This window comes from Panthera onca, chromosome D4 (assembly GCF_046562875.1).
Source record: "Panthera onca isolate mPanOnc1 chromosome D4, mPanOnc1 haplotype 2, whole genome shotgun sequence".
In the NCBI taxonomy this organism is placed as follows: Eukaryota; Metazoa; Chordata; class Mammalia; order Carnivora; family Felidae; genus Panthera; species Panthera onca.
Window position 1 is genome coordinate 14,914,625 of NC_138351.1, and position 9,633 is coordinate 14,924,257.

Here is a 9,633-nt window from a genome sequence, read left to right on the forward strand (position 1 = left end):
TTCTAGTTGTCATTTATTAGTGTTTATTATTATTTACTACTATAATATTATGCAAAGCATAATCCTATGTAATTGGCTAGAAAAATCTAATAAAGTAAGGTTGTGTGAGGGGTCTGCGAGGCCACTCCCAGGCTTACTGATTTGCTAGGAAAACTCACGAGTCTCAGTATATTTGCATTCATGGCTATGATTTATAACAGTAAGTGGATTCAAGGAAAAATCAGCATAGGGCAAAGTCGCATGGGGTGTAGTTTAGAGGAAACCATGAGCTTTCAAGAATCTTCTAGTACAGTCACACAGGACATGTTTAATTCTTCCAGTAATGAGTTGTCACAATGCATGTAAGAGGTGGTCTCCAAGGAAAGCTCATTAGAAGACTCAGTGCCCAGGATTTTTCTGGGGGACTGCTCATATAGGCAGTCTATGCTTAGCATACACTCAAAGTCCAGACTCCCAGAAGGAAACCAGGTGTGCAGCAAAAACCATATTATTTGCACAATTTCCGCAGAGTGAACGACTCTTTAATAAGACAATAGTGGGGCGGCACGTGGGTGGCTCAGTCGGTTAAGCATCTGACTTTGGCTCAGGTCATGATCTCGCGGTTCGTGGGTTCAAGCACCGCATCGGGCTCTGTGCTGACAGCTCAGAGCCTGGAGCCTGCTTCGGATTCTATGTCTCCCTCTCTCTCTGCCCCTCCCCAGCTCATGCTCTATTTCTATCTCTCAAAAATAAATAAACATTGAAAAAAAAAAAGACAATAGGGGGAACCTTTACCAAACCCAACCTCCCAAGTGCCAACCCAGGGCCAACCTTGCAGGCAGGGCATTCTCAGTGTTATGTCTGTCTATGCCATATGTCTTTTAACCCTTTTCTGTATACAGGCATTATTAGCCTCCTTAAAATATATTTTACATGTTTATATTTTATATTTTTCTGTTCTATCCTACTTACATTATATATGTATTTAAAATATTTGTATTATAGGGGCGCCTAGGTGGCTCAGTCGATTAAGCATCCGACTCTTGATTTCAGCTCAGGTCATGATCTCATGGTTTGTGCGTTCAAGCCATGCATTGGGCTCTGTGCTGACGGCATAGAGCCTGCTTGGGATCCTCTCTCTCCCTTTCGCTCATTGTCCCTCCCCCACTCATATGCATGCTCTCTTTTTCTCTCTTTCAAAATAAACTTTTAAAAAATAAAAATCAATATTTATACTATACTTTTATATTCATATGTATTACCCACTTTTAAAAGATGTAAAACCAGGGGCGCCTGGGTGGCTCAGTTGGTTGAGTGTCTGACTTTGGCTCAGGTCTTGGTCTCACGGATTGTGAGTTCGAGCCCCACGTTGGGCTTTGTGCTGACAGCTTAGAGTCTGGAGCCTACTTTTGATTCTGTGTCCCTCTCTTGCTCTGGCCTTCTCCCACTCATGCTCTGTCTTTCTGTCTCTGTCTCTCTCTCTCAAGAATAAATAAAACATTAAAAAAATAAATAAAAGATGTAAAACTGAAACTCAAATACATTAATATCTTGCTCAGGACCCTACAGATCATATATAGCAAGAGCCAGTATCACAGTATATTTGCCTCCAGAAGCCATACAGTTTACTATTACACTGTAATGTCTCAAATCCTAGCATCTAACATGTGTAAAATATGTTTTACATCAAGATTATCTTACTACATACAGATTCCTCTATGAATCAATTCTTGCACTGGTAATTATAGCTGCTATAAATCTACAGACAGAGGAAGAAAAGGAACAGGTTTTAGTCTCAGTATTTCTCATTTCTAAAAGATGCTTGAGAACTTCTGCTGTCCAGTACTGTTTCTAGGAAGCGTGGAAATGCTCACTCCATCCCAATAAATAGTGAAAAGCTGAGCAAACTAAAAAATCAACAATTCTCTTTAGATTCCTTAGAGAAGGGAAGTCACTGGGCAGACTGGTGAGCTTTCAAGAATCTTCTAGTACAGTCACACAGGACATGTTTAATTCTTCCAGTAATGAGTTGTGACAATGCATGTAAGATGTTGTCTCCCAAGAAAGCTCATTAGCACAGATTTTTCTGGGGGACTGCTCATATAGGCACTCTATGCTTCACCCCCAAATTGGAGAGAATGACAGGTAGATACAGAGGACTTACCAAAGCAGAAACCTCCATGGGAAATCAGTGTCAGGGTAGGGAAAGCTGAACTGTCACTGATGAATTACGAGAGGCTCAGCATGGACAAGTCCAGGAGATAAAAACTTGAGGGAAGTCAGTTATCAGGAGGACCCCATCCTTCTATGTTTGACGTCCTGGAGCTCTACCAGGCAGGGGGGGGGAAAAAAATAAACTATTTTGAAATACATCAGATCATTTCCTTCTTAACAAGGTCTGCCCTCAGGAGAGACTCTTTGACCAGAGCCTAACCTGCTGGGGTTTTATCAGAGCGCCAGTGACTTGGGGAAAGGGAAATATCCAATTCCAACCAGCTCTAGTTTTCCAAACGGGAGAGAAGAATACCCAGCGCCAGCCCCTTCTGGTCATCCTGTCCCACCTAAGGAGGGGAGACAAAAAAAGAGAGAAACACTTGCGAAGTTCACAGTCCAAAAGGCACAGCCTCCCTAAGAGCCTGAGACCTAATGAACAGTACAGAATGCTTCCCCTCCCCCACCTCACTATTAAAAGTAAATGGATGGGACAAACAAAAGAAAAACAGACTCAAATACAGAGAACAAACTGGTGGTTGTCGGAATGGAGGGGGGTGAGGGCGTGGGTGACATAGATAAAAGGGACATAAGAGGGCCAAATCTGCAGTTATGAAATAAATGAGTCATGGAAATGGAAAGTACAGCATAGGGAATAGAGTCAATAATACTGGTCAAAATGGATGAAGAAATAACATATGTGCATTTGTGAGCCTTTTGACCCCAAGATAAGGTCACCCATGAAAACAGGTTATCCACCCTCTTTTCTATATTAAAGCACAACTATGGAAAGGTAAACATGTTGTCTAAAAATAATAACGAATCAATGTATTCTTATCCACTTCTACAGGGCAGAGAGAATAAACCATGACAGGTAGCAGTCTAAAGCATGGTGTTTGCTCTGCACGCTTCTTGCATTTGATTCACGAAGCAGAAAACTATCCTCTTAGGGGGCAGTTTTTACATATCCGCACAACAAATACTTTGATCAACTCCCCAATCCTAACACAATGAGGAGTCATTGGTGATTCATCTTCGGTCCTACGTGTTTCCTATCAAATCACAGAAGCTTTATACAGATGAACTCAGGTTTAGGCTGAAGGAAGGAAGTCAGTGGTTACTTGAGTCACCCCTTGGCCCATCTGTCCTTCCTTTGTCTCCCTGAACAATGCTTTTATGACCAAAATGCCACTCTGAGCCTTGGTGAAAATTTTAGCCCTATAATTTACAAATGAAGTGAGCTTGAGCAAGCTACTGTAACTTTCTGGATCTCAGTTTTCTCATTTGTAAAATGGGGATAAGTATAATATTTCTCTCATGAAATGACTATAAGGATTACATGATATAATGCATGTAAAACTGTTGGCACATTGCCTGGCATTAAAAAAATACTCAATTTTAGGGGTGCCTGGGTGGCTCAGTCGGTTAAGCGTCCGACTTCAGCTCAGGTCACGATCTCACGGTTCATGAGTTCGAGCCCCGCGTCGGGCTCTGGGCTGACGGCTCAGAGCCTGGAGCCTACTTCCGATTATGTGTCTCCCTCTCTCTCTGCCCCTCCCCTGTTCATGCTCTGTCTCTCTCTGTCTCAAAAATAAATAAACATTTAAAAAAATTTAAAAAAAAATACTCAATTTTATTAAACAATTTTTTTTAAACTTTATTTATTTTTTTGAGACAGAGAGAGACAGAGCATGAATGGGGGAGGGTCAGAGAGAGAGGGGGACACAGAATCCGAAACAGGCTCCAGGCTCTGAGCTGTCAGCACAGAGCCTGATGCAGGGCTCAAACTCACAGACCGTAAGATTATGACCTGAGCCGAAGTCAGATGCTCAACTGACTGAGCTACCCAGGCACCCCCAAAATACTCAATTTTATTCTTTCTCACTATAATCCAAGGGTCATTAAGTGATCATTGGCAATCTTTTTCTGAAAACTATGCAATCTATCAGAACAGACCTCTTTTCTTTCTTTCTTTCTTTTTCTTTCTTTCTTTCTTTCTTTCTTTCTTTCTTTCTTTCTTTTTCCCTTTCTTTTCTCCTCTCTCTCTTATTTTTTTACCAGTAGCAATTTATGTAATGTTAGCATTATTCCTATCTAAGGGGGCCAGATATTAGTAAAGTCATGGAAAAACCCAAATGGGACCTTTGGTGCCAAATGCTGAGAGTGTTGGGATCCATCTGGGACTTTTCCAGAGCTCATGAGCAAGAGCTGAATATCACAAGACGCCAGACAGCAGGAAAGGGAGCACCAGCTGAGACGGAGAGATAACTTTGGAACTAGGAAGAGAGGCTGCATTTGCTAGCACTTTCTTGTAATCTTTCCTGATAAACTTCTGCTTATTTGGCATGTGGATTGCTAAGGTGATGAGGTGATGGGAGGGAATTGTGCAACAGATGGTCCTAATAGGTTCTTTCTTTCTTTTTCTTTCTTTCTTTCTTTCTTTCTTTCTTTCTTTCTTTCTTTTATTACATTTATTTATTTTTGAGAGACAGAGTGAGACAGAGCACGAGCAGGGGAGGGGCAGAGAGAGAGGGAGACACAGAATCCAAAGCAGGCTCCAGGCTCTGAGCTGTCAGCACAGAGCCCGACACGGGGCTCAAACCCCCGAACTGTGAGATCATGACCTAAGCCGAAGTCGAACACTTAACAGACTGAGCCACCCAGGCACCCCGGTTCTTTTTTGTTGTTGTTGTTGTTACATGTTTATTTATTTTGAGAGAGAGAGTACATGAGCAAGCACACGAGCAGGGGAGGAGCAGAGAGAGACGGAGAGAGAATCCCAGGCAGGCTCCGTGCTGTCAGCACAGAGCTCCATGTGGGGGTCCATCTCAGAAAGTGTGAGATCGTGACTGGAGCGGAAATCAAGAGTCAGATGTGTGACTGACTGAGCCACTCGGGCGCCCCAGTCCTAATATATTTAAACTTTAGTAAAGTTGCCTCCTTCGAGGTAAAGCTGTAACATACACACCTAACTGCCAAGACACCAGGGAGCAGAGTGAACTTAGACCGGCCTATCTTTCCTACATTTCCTCGTGACCCAGCGAGCCACTGCTGGGGCCCAGCAGTAGGAGGGTTTGGCCAGGCGTGGGGAGGGTTGGTAGCAGTAAGAGTTTGCTTATTAAAGGATCTGGTTTTTACTGTGATGAGAATTTCACAATGTATACAGATATCAAATCATTGTGTTGCACACCTGAGACTAATATAATGTTATTTGTCAATTATACCAGCATGATAATAATAATAAAGCTCTTCCCCCAAAAGGATCTAGAACATTTTGCCCTAAGGTTGTAAGAAAAAGCTGGAGATTTGGAGTCACAAAGATTTGGAGTTCAAAGCTTGCCTCCACTGCTTAATAGCTCTGTGTCCTTGGAGATGTTCATTCAACTCTGGAACCTGATAAAACAGGAAAATAGCAACTGATTTCACTACCTAAGGACTGTTATAAGAATCAAATGGAGGGGTGCCTGGCTGGCTCAGTCTGTGGAACACGCAATTCTTGATCTCAGGGTTGTAAGTTCAAGTCTCATGTTGGATGTAGAGATTACTTAAACATTTTAAAAATCTAAGAATCAAATGGATTAACAAATGTGCAGACATGTTAGAACATGTCATACATCATAACATTATTAAGGCACTACCTAAATGAATGCCTTGGAGTGAGGCTTCGTGCAACCTTTTCAGAGAAAGATGCTTCCTGCCTGCCTCCCAGAAGGAGCTGAAGGAACTGAATTAGAAGGTGATGCACTCCAACAATGCAGCAATTTAGTGAGCACCCCGAATAAAAACTCTAGAAAAGGGGGCACCTGGCTGGCTCATTCAGTAAAGCACCATGACTCTTGATCTTGGGGTCATGAATTGCAGCCCTATGTTGGGTGTGGAGTTTACTTCAAAACAAAACAAAACATGGGGCTCCTGGGTGGTTCAGTCGGTTAAGTGTCGACTTTGGCTCAGGTCATGATCTCACAGTTTGTGAGTTCGAGCCCCGCGTCGGGCTCTGTGCTGACAGCTCGGAGCCTGGAGCCTGCTTCAGATTCTGTGTCTCCCTTTCTAGCAGTCCCTCCTTCTTTCTCTCTCTCAAAAATAAATAAACATTAAAAAAAAAAAAACTAAAATAGATTGGAAGTGGTACAGGTCCTTTAGACTTTACCTAAATAGAAAGAACCAACCTGTAAAATTTAGTGACACTTCAAATTTTTCTGAAAAATGCAGTTAGCAAGTATGGGTAAGGTTGTTAAATATTTTTGGGGGGTGGCTGGCCAGCTCAGTCGGTGGGGCATGTAACTCTCGATCTCATGGTCGTGAGTTCAAGCCCCACATTGGGTGTAGAGATTACTTAAAAATAAAAAATCTTAAAAAAAATTTTTTCACATTGATTTTTCAACCTGTTAAAAGGTTTGACAGGCCATGCCTCAGTTTCCTTGCAGTAAGTATTATGAGTTGTTACCAGGCAAAGGTCAAGGCTTCTGTCTTTGGAGTTACAATTTTTAATAATGTGCCTCTAGCTTTGAGATTTTTTTAAACAAGGAAATTAAGACAGAGAGCTTTTTATTTTTATTATATGATTAATTTTTGTCTGAGTATTTTTTCTGTCATGTGAGATACATAAGCGTTAAGGGCTTAAATTTGCCTGTGCCCATTAATAACAGCAGAGCAAAACAAATTTCAACATACGTGAAGTTGCCTCAGATAATTTTTTTAAACGTATGCTTCCATTTTCTATCTGTTCTATCTTCAAAAAAGCCACATCCTTTGTGAGGAATGTGAACAAAATATAAAGGTATATTTCCATCTCTCCAGGATATATTTCACTTCATTAAAACCTAATATATAGATTTTATGTAGACTATTCTAAAATTATTAGAGTGCCTATATTAAGATATAATCAGTTTTTTTATTGTTGTTTTTATTGAAAAGAAAACTTTTTTCTCCATAATATGCCGTATTTTACAAGATTTGCAACAACATTTTCAAAAGAATTTTCCTCTCGGTATGAATAGTCTTTTTTCTTCTTAATTATGCAATAAACGGAACTATGCAAAAGAAGCCATTGGTTTAAAAATACAGGGCAATATAAAAGACTTTTGTTTTCCCTTGCTTTGAGGAAATTCAATATAGTAGTTTAGCAAGGTTGGCAGGGGTGATCCTAAAGAGAAAAGGAGGCCCCTTTGCCCCACTTTCAAGTGTTTGAAACTGAACTTGTATTCTAGGCCATTTACTACGTGGGGTGCTTAAGTCCTTGAATTAGAATATTTTGTGTAAAGAGAGACCCCCCCTTAAAAATTTTTTAAAAATATTTATTTATTTTTGAGAGAGACAGAGCATGGTGGGGGGTGGGGAGAGAGAGAGGGACACGCAGAATCCAAAGCAGGCTCCAGGCTCTGTGCTGTCAGCACAGAGCCTGAGGCAGGACTTAAACTCACGAAGTGGCCACCCCCCTTTTAAAGCAGGTGTTTCTTAGTATATATGGGAAATAAAAATAAGGTGGTAGCAATTCCTACCACACTGTGATGTCTGTCTGCCCGTGCCAGATTCTTCATATCCCCAAACACAGTGGTCCCCAGTGATTGGCTGTGGGATAATCTCAGGCCTCTGTTGGCAATGACAGCATGAAAGAAAAATACAAAGTGAGTACGGTTATTTTGATGCACCCTCTGTTAATGAATGACATGCAGATTACCTGTCTAGATCTGGTTCACTGTCAAATGACACATCATCTTGGGCTATTCTGCTGACACATTGTATCAGCACAAAGGAGCTTGAAAATCATCATGATTAAGAACAGAGTATAGCAGTTTAATTTTTAAAAATAGAAAGAGACATCTTTTTTTTTTTTTTTTTTTTTTTGTATATACGTGAGTTTGGGTCATCGTGGTGAGGAATCGAAGCAGAGAAATGTTCACCTTAAGCCTGGAAGGCTGACCCATAGCTTGCATAGTTCCCATAAGGATCAGATGCATCCGAGTTGCTACATTCTTAAGGGGTCTCGTGACTGCCTGTATATCTCACCAATACTTAATATAGACCTGAATGAGAAACACCAGAAAAACTTGTGGAAGTGGTTTTACAAGTAGAACTTCAAAGAAGACATTTATGGTCGGATACTCCCTGCACATCCCCTCCCACTTGAGTACTAAGTATAACTACCAGCTTCATACAACAAAAGTTCGGTTCTTTCTGCCTGTGGGTCCTGTCCCCGAGCTCCTTAAATAAACCTAGTAAGATGCACCATACAGAGTGTCAAGGACTCTCGTGCTCGGGGACCCTGCAACAATTGTGTCCAAACGTGTAGCATTATCCAAGTTACTGTGTTAGTCACTGGAAGTTCAGAAGCTGGTGTTTGTGTACGTGATCATTCACAACTCTTGCCAAGGGAGAAGGAAATCAACACGGTTGAATATTTAATAATGCACGATAATCGCTTCTTGGCCTTTTGGCTAAGATCAAGTGTAGTATCTGCTCTTATCAGTTTAATAATGCACAATCAACTTTTCTCTCTCGAAAAGTTATCAGGGGTTCCTGCCGCTCCAGCATCAGAAGAGTGAGTTGGTCTCTCAGGTGTACCAATGTATCATCATTAGTATACATCATTAGTAAAAAAGCCTAATAGTGGTCAACTATACTCACCCCCCACCCCCTCCAACAACACAGAAACAAAAACAAAACCAACAGAGCATTACAAGAATGGAGACCTCTCTCTTAAATATTTGGAGACATTTAATGTGGATGAATATGTAGAATTTCCCACCCATTGTCCTCAAGTCTCCCAATCGTAGGTGTGGAATACCTTTTTAAAAGCATATTGATGTTGATCCTAAAACTGCTCATACCCTTGTGGGAATGGGAATCCTGCAAACTTACAAACAGAATGTGATGCCTTTGAAAAGAAAATAAAAGCTGGTGGAATAGACCTGTTGCAGGTAATATTCTCATAATAGGCATACACAAGGCATTTGTGCTGTCTGTGCACAGCAGTGAAAGAAGGAGTCAGTCACAGGTAGAATATATCATCTTTCCAGCATCATCTCTGAACTACATTTGTGTACGATGAAGATGCTACTTTATTTATTCTTTTAATTTGTTTTTTAATTTTAGAGAAAGAGAGCATGAGTGGGGCAGGGGCAGAAGGAGAGACAGAATCCCATGCAGGCTCCACGCTCAGTGCAGAGCCCAATGTGGGGCTCCATCCCATGACCCTGGGATCATGGACTGAGCCAAAGTCAAGGGTCAGACACTTAACCAACTGAACCACCCAGGCACCCCCGAAGATGTTACTTACTTCAGAACTAAGAGTTAAAACTGTGAACTACTTAACGGTTTAATGCATGTGCACAATAAACTTGCAGGTCCACTATAGAATATGGTAGAAGGAAACTGAAGAAGATTGGAGCAAAGTCCTGCTTGAATGAACAGAATGTTTTTTATAAGAAGTAGATGAATTTCAGC

General features: G+C 41.2%; 1 pseudogene; it reads left to right on the forward strand.

Moving 5' to 3' along the window:
* The first annotated feature begins 8,604 nt into the window (after positions 1-8,604).
* On the forward strand, positions 8,605-8,697 carry LOC132663974 (U2 spliceosomal RNA; annotated as a pseudogene).
* Positions 8,698-9,633: the final 936 nt, after the last annotated feature.